The sequence below is a fragment of the Pan paniscus genome, chromosome 1 (assembly GCF_029289425.2).
Source record: "Pan paniscus chromosome 1, NHGRI_mPanPan1-v2.0_pri, whole genome shotgun sequence".
NCBI classification, from domain to species: domain Eukaryota; kingdom Metazoa; phylum Chordata; class Mammalia; order Primates; family Hominidae; genus Pan; species Pan paniscus.
This window is the reverse complement of record NC_073249.2, coordinates 70,990,998-71,003,736: the sequence shown is the minus strand read 5'-3', so window position 1 is coordinate 71,003,736 and position 12,739 is coordinate 70,990,998. Positions and strand designations below refer to the sequence as shown.

Genomic DNA, 12,739 nt, shown 5'->3' with positions numbered 1-12,739 from the left:
TTTGGATTGAAGAGTTTGTTTGGGATGTGGCGGGAAATACAGTACCTTTGATGAGGTGGGACTAAATATTCAGCCCTTAGAAATGAAGCAGGGGAAATTAGAATTGAAATGATAGTACATATTGTTATTCACTAACTTAGCGTGTCACTCTATTTCCTTTCTTCAAGAGATCCAAAAGGTGACAGATAGAACTCATTGCCAAAAGGTTTTTAAAGATAACCACTTTGAAGGTTTGGACTTAAGGGAACAGGCAGTGCTAATGAAGCCAGCTGTGCTGCTCTTGTTTATCTAAACAGTTTGGACAGCTGAACTGGCTGTAGGAATGAAGTCAACAAACCTAGCCACCTCATCTGCTTCATTCCAATATGGCCTAAAAGATATAGCTATAAGGATGAATAGGGTCATTGATACTACTTCTAACTCTGAACAGTATTTGAAATAATAGATAATAGTGGGTTTTCCTCCTCAGTTGTGGTACTCTTGAATGGAGTATGGCAACCTTTGACTTAATAATCACTGGACCTGTATTTCATGTCTTGTGTGATGCTGTAAATTATATGATCCCCTTAGTAACAACCAAATTTTGTATTTATAACTACTTAACTACTATAACTAAGTAGATTAGAAATCCTGGCAAGACTTTTGAGTCCCAGAGTAGTAGTGATTTAACTGAGTCAGTATCCTAGATATGTCATTTATAATTCTGGCTTGCCCACAGTTCCTTTGGAGGAAATCTGCTTTTTCTACAGTACATTGCAGAAGAACAGACCTCAATAGCTATTTTTTTAACCATATAAAACTGTATTGCAGTGGATTGGTCCAGCAGTGGGCATTTGACCTAAGGGTTGCTAATCCATCAACCACCTGGGAAAATTTATATAGTCAGTTATAGAAAACATGGAGTTAATTTACCATTGAACCATGGGAGCTGAAGCTGCAAAGATGTGTTGGTGTAGAGTCCTGTAAAACTAAAGTTTAAGGGAATGGAAAGTAGATGTAAGCAGAAGCTATGAATTACAGAAATGATAAAGGAGATGAGGAAGCCATTTGGTAACTGTAAAAGAGTAGGGCATGTGTGCTGAGAGAAGTGCAAAATTCTGAGAGAAACCATGTGGTTTGAGAGAGAGGTATGGAACATGAGAGTGAAGATTCTAGTTTCTGGCACTGTAGATACTGTTCTTCCTTTAGTACTTCTGTGGCTCCTGCCCTTCTTGAGACTGCATTCATTCCTCCCCACCCCCAGGAAAGATTGTAGGCTTTGGTGTCAGACATTTGACATTAGAATTCTGGCTTTTTTACCAGCCCCTGCAACCTTGGGCAAATCGCTTAAACTCTCTATCTCATTTCTCATCTGTAAAATGAGCATCATAACAATACTTTTTCTCACTGGGTTGATGTGAGGATTAAGTGAGAATGACACATGGAAAGCTTAGAACAATGCTAAGCGTATAACAAATGTTCAATAAATAGTATCATATATGTAATGATATTTGAGGTAATTTGATTTTTTTGCAACTAAGAGTCTAACTATAGTTAATCTCCTTACTGATTCACTTGGAGCAGAGTAACCTTGTGTGGGGGCTGTGTAAACAAGATAAGGTATAGGGAGTTAGAAAATATTGTCTTATACAGTGTGAATAATAATACACTGAGCATTTAATAGATGCTTGGTGTTCTAAGCATTTTACCTGTATTAACTCATTGGATGTTTCTGTTACTTTCATTGTAAAGATATAGAAACTGAGGCACAGAGAGGCTAACCAACTTGCCCAAGGTTATACAATATGTAACAGGCAGAAATAGAATTCAAACCCAGGTGGTCCAGTTACAGAGTTTTAATTTTTAAATATCTAATTCCTTTTCAATTCTTTCTTTTTAAATGAAGCTAAGGAGGAGGTCTCAGTTTGTTGTTACTGTTTCTTTTATGTTTTTCTAGTACTTGCTTCTCTCCCATTTTGACAAAGACGTAGTATACCTCAGGTCTAGAAACTTAGGTGGGCAAGATGTGATTCTTGGTAAAGTTCCTGTACTGTACATGAAGTGGTATATCACCTGAAGGAAGACCATGGTAAGTTAAAGTTAAATACTATAAATCTTAACACAATCCTGTGAAACAATGAGTTGTAGCTAAGAAGCCAACAAAGGAGATAAAATGGAATTAGAAACTATACTTACTTATTCAGAAGAAAGCATAAAAAGAGAAAAAAATGGGACAAATGTAAAGCAAATAGCAAAATATAATAGACTTAAACCTAACCATATCAATAATCACATAAAATCTAGAAGACCTAAACACATTTAAGAAGCAGAAATGGGCTGGGCATGGTGGCTCACGCCCGTAATCCCAGCACTTTGGGAGGCCGAGGCGGGAGGATCATGAGGTCAGGAGATCGAGACCATCCTGGCCAACATGTTGAGACCCTGTCTCTACCAAAAATACAAAAATTAGCCGAGCATGGTGATGCACGCCTGTAGTCCCAGCTACTCAGGAGGCTGAGGCAGGAGAATTGCTTGAACCTGGGAGGCAGAGGTGGCGGTGAGCTGAGATCGTGCCACTGCACTCCAGCCTGGCAACAGAGCAAGATTCCGTCAAAAAAAAAAAAAAAAAAAAAGCAGCAGCAGAAATGGTGAGATTGGATTAAAAAAACAAGAGTTAACCATCTCCTGCCTGCAAGAAACCTACTTTAAATATTAAGACACAAATAGGCTAAAAGTAAAGGATGGAAAAAGATACACCATGCTTGCAATAGTCAAAAGAGCATTATGTGGCTATATTAATATTGGACAAGACCCAAGCAAAGAGTATTTCCAGGGATAAAGGATGTCATTACAAAATGATAAAGAGGGCAGTTAATCAAGAGGATGTAATAGTTCTAAACATTTATGCCCCTAATAACAGAATTTCAAAATACTTGAAACAAAAACTGATCGTATTCAAGGGAGAAATTGTCATATCCACAATTTGTGTTGGATACTTACTCTTCTCTCAGTAAATGATAGAACAAGCAGACAGAAAATCATAGGGATATATAGTAGACTTGAACAGTACTGTCAACCAATTTTACTTAATTAACATTTACAGAATTTCCACCCAACAATAACATATTATTCTCAGTTTACTCAAATGTCTACAGAACATTTTTCATGATGGACTATGTTTTGGGCCACAAAAAAGTCTCAATAATTTAAAAGGGTTGAGATCCTTCAAAATATGTTCTCTGATCACAGTGTAATTCAACTTGAAACTATTAACAAAATGGGGGAAAATCTAGTCTTTGGAAACTAAACAACACAATTTTAAATAATTTATGGTTCAAGGAAGAGATCAAAAGGGAAATTATAAAGTCTTTTGAACTGAATCAAAATGAAAACAACATATCAGAATTTGTGGGGCTGGTTGTGGTGGCCCATGCCTGTAATCCCAACACTTTGGGAGTCTGAAGTGGGAGGATCACTTATGGCCAGGAGTTCAAGGCCAGCTTGGGCAACATAGCAAAACCCTGTCTTTACAAACATTTTTTTAAAAAAATTAGCCAGACATGGTGACACATCCCTATAGTCCTAGCTACTGGAAAGGAGAATCACTTGAGCCCAGAAATTTGAGGCCAGTGAGCTATGATTATGCCACTGTAGCTTGGGGCAACATGGGGCAACAGAGTGAGACCTTGTCTCTTAACAGAATAAATAAAGAAAAAAGAATTTGTGGGATACTATTGAAGTAGAACTCAGAAAGAATTTATAGCCCTGAATGCCTACATAAGAAAAGAAGAAAGATCTCAAATCATTCACTTCCATTTCTACCTTCAGGCATTAGAGGAAGAGCAGATTAAACTAAAGTAATTACAGGAAAGGGTATACTAAAGATCAGTGTGGATATTATTTTTAACTTTCTACTTATTAGAATCAATGAAAATGATTTTGATGTCAAATGAAAGCAATTACAGTAAAGGAAATGATAAAGATCAGTGTGGAAATTGTTTTTAAACTTTCTACTAATTAGACAAAAATCAATGAAAATTGATTTTATCGATGTTGCCATGGAACTAATTTAAGTTAAAAAAATTGGTTCTGTGGCAACATCGATAAAATTGATAAAGCTCTAACTGTGCTGATTGAGATCAGGAAAGACAGAAGTGACATCATTACAGAGCCTACAGATATAAAAGGATAACAGGAATGCTGTGAATAACTTTATGCCTATACATTTTAAAACAGAGATGAATTGGACAAATTTTTTGACAGACACATACTACCAAACTTCACTCAAGAAGAATATACAACCTGAAATAACCCTGTATCTGTTAAAGAAATTGAATTTGTGATTACAATATTTCCACACCAAAAAAAAACCCGAAATAAAACTTCAGACCCAGATGACTTCACAAGTAAATTCTGTTAAACGTTTAAGGAAGAATTAAGACCAGTTCTATACAAACACTTCCAGAAAATTGTAGAGGAAGAAGTACTTCCTCACTTATTTTGTGAGCTCAGCATTACCTTCTTACTCAAACTAGACAGACATTGTGAGGTAAGAAGACTACACAGAAATAACTCACATGAGCATACATACAAAAGTTCTAACCATATTTTAGTAAATTGAATGTAACAGTTTATTAAAAAATACATCATAATTAACTGGGGTTTATTTCAGGAATGCAAAGTTGGTTTAACATTTAAAAAGCAATCGTTGTAATTCACTACATTAAGTAAAAAAAACTATATGATCATCTCAGAAAATTGGGGGCAGGGGAGGCAAGCATTTGATGATCTAACCTTCATTCTGGGTAGTCACTTTGAGAAAACTAGGATTAGAAAGGAAATTCTTCAGCCCAGTGAAGGATGTCTCTGAAAAAACTGTAGATAGTATCATATTTAATGGTGAAAGACTGAATGCTTTTTCCCTAAGACCAGCAACAAAACAAAGATGGCTACTCTCACCACTTCTGTTTCACAGTGTACTGGAGGTTCATTGCAGCCAATACAGTCAAGAAAAAGAAATAAGCTGGGTTTGGTGGCTCATGCCTGTAATGCCAGCACTTAGGGATGCTGGAGAGCAGGGGTGGATCACTTGAGGTCAGGAGCTCGAGACCAGCCTGGCCAACATGGTGAAACCCCGTCTCTACTAAAAATACAAAAAAAATTAGCGTGGCATGGTGGCAGCTGCCTGTAATCCCAGCTACTCAGGAGGCTGAGGCAGGAGGATCACTTGAAACTGGGAGGGCAGAGGGTGCAGTGAGCCGAGATCGCACCACTGTACTCCAGCCTGGGCGACAGAGCGAGACTCCATCCCAAAAAAAAAAAAAAAAAAAAAAAAGAAAGGAAAAGGCATCCAGACTGGAAAGGAGGAAGTAAAGTATCTTCTTCGTAGTTGACATGATTGTCTGTAGAAAATCTGATGGAACTTGCAAAATTTCTGGGACTAAGTGAATTTAGTAAAGTTGTGGATTACAGAGTCAGTCTGTAAATATCAATTGCATTTATTTAGCAATGAGCAGTTGGAAATTGAAATGTAATAAAACCAGTACTATTGATAATAGTATCAGATATGAAATACTGTTAACTACACAGCATCATAGAAAGTAAGTAAAGAAGACTTAGATAGGTGGGGAGATACTCTTTGTTTATGGGTGAGAAGACTCATTGTTGCTAAGAAGACAATTATCCCTAAATTGATCAATGTGATTCCAGTCAAAATGCCAGCAGGCTTGCTTTTTTGGCGGTGGGGTGGGGGGATAGAAATTGGCAAGCTGATTCTAAAATTCATGTGGAAATGTAAAGGACGTAGAATAGCCAAAACAGCTTTGTAAAAAGAAGAACAAAGTTGGAGGTCTAATGCTATCTGATATCACAATTTATTATAAATCTGAAGTAGTCAAAACAATGTTGTATTTGTATAAGGATGGTGAAATAGATCAATGGAATAGAACAGAGTCCAGAAGTAAGCCAGTACATAAATGGACAACTGAATTTTGACAAGGTGCAAAGGCAGTTCAGCAGAGAAAGGATAGTCTATTCAACAAATAATGCTGGCACAAAATGGATATCCAAATGCAAACAAATGAACTTCAGTCTGTATCTTGCACTGTGTGGGAAAATGAGCTCAAAATGAATCAAAGACCTAAATGGTCAAGACTTAAATTACAAACTTTTGGCAAAATTAGGACAAAATCTTTATCTTGAGTCAAGCAAAATTATTTTTAGTTACAACACCAAAAGCATGATCCTTAAAATAGCACATTGATAAAATGATTTTTTATCAAATTGAAAATGTGCTATTCAAAAGAGAATTCAATTCTTCTTCTTCTTTTTTTTTTTTTTTTTTTTTTGAGATTCATTCTGTCGCTCAGGCTAGAGGCAGTGGTGTGATCTTGGTTCACTGCAACTTTCACGTCCCAGGTTCAAGCAATTCTCCTGCCTCAGCCTCCCAAGTAGCTGGGACTACAGGCATGTGCCACCATACCTGGCTAATTTTTGTATTTTTAGTAGAGATGGGGTTTCACTATGTTGGCCAGGCTGGTCTCGACCTCCTGACCTCAGGTGATCCACCCACCTCAGACTCCCAAAGTGCTGGGATTACAGGTGTGAGCCACCACACCCGGCCGAAGAGAGAATTCTTAAGAGAATGAAAAGACCGGCTGCAGGATGGCAGAAAATACTTGCAAATCAAATATGTGATTAAGGTCTTGTATATAGAATATATACTAATGAACTCTCAACACCAACAATCCAACTTTTTGAAATCTGCAAAATATTTGATAGATACCTCACCACAGAAGATACGCTAAGTATATGAAAAGATGTTTAGTCCTTTTTTTATTTAACAAAAATATTTAATGCTGCCAAAAAGTATAAAAATACAGTAGGAATGGCAGTACAATACAAAGTAATCTCTCCTAATTTATTTCTTGTACATCTTTCTACATTTCATACATGCATTATAAACACTTAACATCCAGTTAAAGGTTCTGCAAGGTCTTACGCTGGTGGATGCTCTTCATTCCCTGGATGTCAAGTTTACTTTGTAAACAAACAACTGTGAGGCAATCTAGAGGGTTAGCGAGCCTCACTTAAGTTTCCAGAGTGGGCTTCAGGTCTTGCTTTGCACATCAATGGTTCCAAATTTATAGCTGCAGAATATTCTCAAGTCATGAATATTAGGTGTCTTTCAATCTTGGCCTTTTTCTTTTTCGTTCATTCTCATTTAGCCTCTGTTTCATCTGCTGCACCTTCTGAGCTGTGGTGGCCTTTCTGTCCTCACATACGTTTCCGTAGAACACTCTCATTGTTCTCCTCTATTGTATCTTGCCTTTTAGAGGAAAGTCCTGTGTGTCAGTCACCTGTCAGTTTTTCTTCTTCTAGACCTATTCTGTTCCTATTGTATTTTTCAGTCATTATTTTGTTTGGTGAATGATCAAAAGCAGGAGGTAGTCTTCCTTAGAAAGTTCTTTCCATCGTTTCTGTATACTAGAATCTCCCTTTACACATTTTGCTCCTTCTATTATAGCCATGTATGAGAATCTCAGTTGATCTGGGGTCTGAGATAAGACCCATTCGGAATTTTCTTACGTTCAGTAACACTTGTTTAATGTTAATATCATCTCCTTTTTCCATCAAAACAAGACAAGTGTCTACCAGAGAGAAGGTGCTGGAGCGTCCAGTGCCTGCACTACGGTGGATCACCACAGGTCCATGGTCAGGGTTCAAGGAGCCAGATTCTCTCACTTTAAACAAGAAATTGAGAAATGAAGCTGGTGATTGAGGGACTCCAAAATCTGGCCAAGTAGTATAATGAAAGTGAGATATTGTTCTGGTTTCACCATATTGATATTTTCTAATTGTGGTAGATGTACTGTATAATACGACTTCACATCTTCTGACAAGAGCTTCACACTGAATCCTGTTTCTTTAAACAGCATCTCTTGGTCATCTGTTGGCCAGTACTGTGCACATTTAACCAATTCTTTCTCCATAATGCGGTTCAGCATGACAACTGCTTTGGTCTTCTGCTGCCAAACCATAAGCCAGAAATGGCAGCATGTGTTAGGAAGTGGACCCTGTGTTAAGATGTAACTCCTTTGTCCTCTTCTGTGTCAACTAAGCTGGCATTAATATAATCATTCTCAGCATTTTGCAGTTTAACACAACTGTGATCATCAAGTACAGCAGCTGCCAGCGATGCTGAGCATCCAACTCCTTGAACTCCCACTTGATGGTGGTGGGCATGGCAGCAGGAGCGAGCTGGTGCGAGCAGAGCCTGTGCCAGCGGAGAGGCTCAGGCCCTGCACGATCCGCGGAGAGCCTATATTACATTAATCATAATGTTAATAGTTACTAAATAAATGGGAATTAAAATCAGTGAACTAGCACTACCTATCTGAAAGACTGACCATACCAAGTGTTCGCAAAGATGTGAAAGACTAGAACTCTATACTTTGCTTTTAGGACTGTAAAACAGTACAACTACTTTAGGAGACAGTTTGGTTGTTTCTTAAAATGCTAACATACAGGCTGGGCACAATGTCTCACTTCTGTAATCCCAGCACTTTGGGAGGCCGAGGCGGGTGGATCACTTGAGGTCAGGAGTTTGAGACCAGCCTGGCCAACATGGTGAAACCCTGTCTCTGCTAAAAATACAAAAATTAGCTGGGCATCATGGCATATGCCTGTAATCCCAGCCACTCGGGAGGCTGAGGCAAGATGATCCCTTGAACCCGGGAGGTGGAGGTTGTGGTGAGCCAAGATTGTGCTACTGCACTCCAGCCTGGGCAACAGAGTGAGAATCCGTCTCAAAAAAAAAAAAAAAGAAGTTAACGTACACCTACCAGCAGCTCCACTCCTAGGTATCTACTGAAAAGACTTGTGTACTAATGTTCACAGCAGCTTTATTTATGATAGTCACAAACTGGAAAAAATGGATAAACAAATTGTGATGTGACTATACTACTTAGCAATATAAAGGAATGAACTATTTATTGATAGTCGCAACAACAGGGATGAGGTCTCAAAATAATTATGCAGAGCAAAAGAAGGCAGGCACTAGCTGGGCACGGTGGCTCACGCCTGTAATCCCAGCACTTTGGGAGGCTGAGGCAGGTGGATCACCTGAGGTCAGGAGTTCGAGACCAGCCTGGCCAACATAGTGAAACCCCATCTCTACTAAAAAGACAAAAATTAGCTGGCTGTGGTGGCGGGCACCTGTAATCCTAGCTACTCAGGAGGCTGAGGCAGCAGAATCGCTTGAACAGGAGGCAGAGGTTGCAGTGAGCCGAGATTGCGCCACTGCATTCCAACCTGGGTGACAGAGTGAGACTCTGTCTCAAAAAAAGAAAAAAAAAGAAGGCAGGCACTTTGGGGGTGACTAAGTATGTTCCCTATCTTGATTTTTCATAGGTGTATACTATATATGTACTTTGAACATGTGTAATTTATTGTGTGTAACCTATATATAAAGGTTTTTTTGTTTGTTTGTTTTGTTTTTTAAACATTGAGGTGGACGGAGTCTTGCTGTGTTGCCCAGGCTAGTCTTGAACTCCTGGGCTCAAGCTGTCCTCTCACTTACAGGTACACACCACCAACAACCCATTTAGTCTGTCACGTAATTAATAGACTAAAATTTGTCTTTTGTTTTTGGACCAAATAAAGCTGTTTTAAAAAAGTTTTTTTAATTCATGCAGGCTGGGTGTGGTGGCTCAGGCCTATAATCCTAGCACTTTGGGAGGCCAAGGTGGATGAATCACCTGAGGTCCAGAGTTTGAGACCAGCCTGGCTAACATGATGAATCCTTGTCTTTACTAAAAATACAAAAATCAGCTGGCGTGGTGGTGGGTGCCTATAATCCCAGCTACTCAGGAGGCTGAGGCAGGAGAATCGCTTGAACCCAGGAGGCGGAGGTTGCAGTGAGCCTGGTTTTTCAGCAGTTTACTAATAACACTTGGATCTTTAGCATTTTCTTCTTTTTCGTTTTAAAAGACAACCTTGAGGAGAGAGAAGGTAGATATGAATGGAAGAATAGGGGAAGGACAATGATTTGGATTGGTTTGAAACGTTGGCCCCTAATATGTTGCTTTTGAGGAGTAGTATTTTTCTAAACGGAGTAATACTTGGGATTTTGTAAATTCAATTTGATGAGGATCTTAGAAGTAGCTTGCTGCTATTGCAGAGTTATCTACAGCTGCTCCAGAAGGCTGATGGCTACATGGCTGGATTTGATCCATGCACAGAGGTAGAGAGTGCCTTACTTTGCATATTACTCACATCTGTTGCACTAAAGCAGTGCTTTCTGGCTGGGTGCTGTGGCTCACGCTTGTAATTCCAGCACTTTGGAAGGCTGAGGCAAGCAGATTGCCTGAGCTCAGGAGTTCAAGACCAGCCTGGTCAGTGTGGCAAAACCCCATCTCTACAAAAACAACAACAACAACACACACACACAAATTAGCCAGGCATGGTGGCGCACACCTGTTGTCCCAGCTACTTGGAGGGCTGAGGTGGGAGGATCTCTGGAGCCTGGGAGGTTGAGGTTGCAGTGAGCCAGTATCACGCCACTGTTGGCCAGCCTTGGTGACAGAGTGAGACTCTGTCTCAAGAAAACAAACAAAAAAACAGTACTTTCTGAAGTAGAATCTATCCATTTTTGTTCTAGGCGAGAGGTTGGCAAACCTTCTCTAAAGGCCCAAAAAGTAAATTAAAATCTACGCTTTGCAGGCCATGCAAGTCTCTGTTGCAGCTATTCAGTTCTGCTTTTGGAGTGTGAAAGCAGCCATAGACAACACATAAATGGATGAGTGGCTGTGTTCTATTAAAATTTTATTTACAAAAATGGTGCTGGATTTAGCTTGTGGGCCAGTTTGCCAAACCCTGCTCTAGGCCACCAGTATTTCCTCTTTGGGATATTTGATATTTTGTGCTTAATTTTCCAGTGGTGGCTCATTGCAAATAAAACAAAGTGGCACCCTATCACTTGCAGCTGCTGTGCTGTGTTTAATGGCTTTTACTGATGATGGTATGTAATAAGTGAATGACGTGAACTTTAAGAAGTAGAATAAGGCAACCTTAGCTTTTTTCTCTCTCACAGTCTGCATGTAGCTGGTTGATGAATTCAGGCACTTTTACTTTGAAAAGTCTCTGGAATTAGGTTTTTTGATGTTCGTATTTATAATTTCTTGGCTGCAGTAGGATAATAACCTTCTTATTGCTCCTTCTGCATTTAAGGTTCTCAAATTCGTCAAATGTCCGCATATGTTACCTAAGCTACCTTTCTAAAATAAAAGTATTGTGGTACATTTCTCTGTCTATAATTATACAGGGACTCCCAGTCACCCAGAACAGTGGTTCTTAACTGCTTTTTATTCCTGAGTCCCTTTGAAAATCACTAATAGCTATGGATCCAGGAAAATGAGTTTATTTTTGGGTGTGTTCATGTACACAGTATTCATACTTTGGGGGGAATTGGGCAATGTATGGCCCTAAAGTTTTATTCATGTCTTAGTTAGGAAATCTTGATTTACATTAAAGTACATTTATTTCCATGCTGTTGTAAGTGCTTCATGAGCTGGCTAGAGTCTTTGTAATTTATCTTCCATGTTCACACACACAGACACACACACCCCATGTCCCTCCCCCCCAAAACCCTTATGCTTTTTTCTACAAAGAACCAACATTCCTCCGTTATGGCAATTTCTTCCGTTCTTGTGGCTTTGCAAATAGCATTTCCTCGTGCCAGGATTGCCCTTACCATAAATTTCCCTTCCATATGCCCATTTTCTACTTGTTAAGACTCATCTCAGATACCAGATTCTCTGTGAAGATATTCCTGACATCTCTTCCTTGGCAGACAGAAGTAAATACGAAGGAATTCTAGCAAATGAAACAAATAGGGACACCTTTTTTCAGAGTGGGGAGGAAGATGGAAGGAAGTTTTCTTGGAAAGCTTTATTTGCTCTTCTTGAGAGAGAACACTATTCCATAACCTTCTGAACCTCTTTAAGCCTCCTTTTCTAAACTGGTTATCAATTTCTTAAATTGATTACATTATTGATAAATAATAATATTTATCTTAGAGGAGCATTAGAATAAATGAAGAACAGTGTTTCAATCTCTGTAACACCTCAATACTTATACAGGAAATTCCCTTCTTCTGGTCATTGGGTGGCCTCCGGAACTTATGCAGGAAGGAGTAAGTGTATCTTCAGAGACCTAGTACTCTCAGTTCTTAATAAAAATGTTCTGATGAAAAACTAGGTCATAAATTTACTAGAACATTTCTTGAAATCCTTCTGGTGAAATTAAAGTATGTGGGTAAGCTACAAGTCACTATGCAAATATTTATGTTGTTATAGGTGTTGTTACTTTTAAAAGACCAGAGGGATCTTTACTATTAGAGCAAAAAACGTTTTTTTCCTAGTCAGTTGCTGATAGAATAGATTCCTGGCTTTCACAAATTAACACTTGTAATTGTGGGTTCTCACTATTCCATCCCATGAATGACAGGGAGGATGCGTGGCATATGACAATTTGTAATTTACTGAGCCCAGATTGGTCCTAGTCTGCTACCTAGTAGGTAAATCTCAGTTTGATTTGCTAATCTCTACTATTTGTGTAGTAATTTTTTTTTTTTTTTTTTCTGAGACAGGGTGTCACTCTGTTGCCCAGGCTGGTGTGCAGTGGCACAGTCTTGGCCCACTGCAGCCTTGACCTCCCAAGCTGAAGCAATTCTCTCACCCCAGCCTTCCAGGTAGCTGGG

At 39.0% G+C, this 12,739-nt stretch overlaps 1 protein-coding gene and 1 pseudogene across 9 annotated transcripts in view; one reads left to right on the top strand and one right to left on the bottom strand.

Moving 5' to 3' along the window:
- Window positions 1–12,739, top strand: part of RALGPS2 (Ral GEF with PH domain and SH3 binding motif 2) — a 187,106-nt gene that overhangs the window by 14,694 nt on the left and 159,673 nt on the right. The gene's annotated exons all lie outside the window — the stretch shown is intronic.
- On the bottom strand, window positions 6,809–8,223 carry LOC103787120 (tyrosine-protein phosphatase non-receptor type 2-like; annotated as a pseudogene).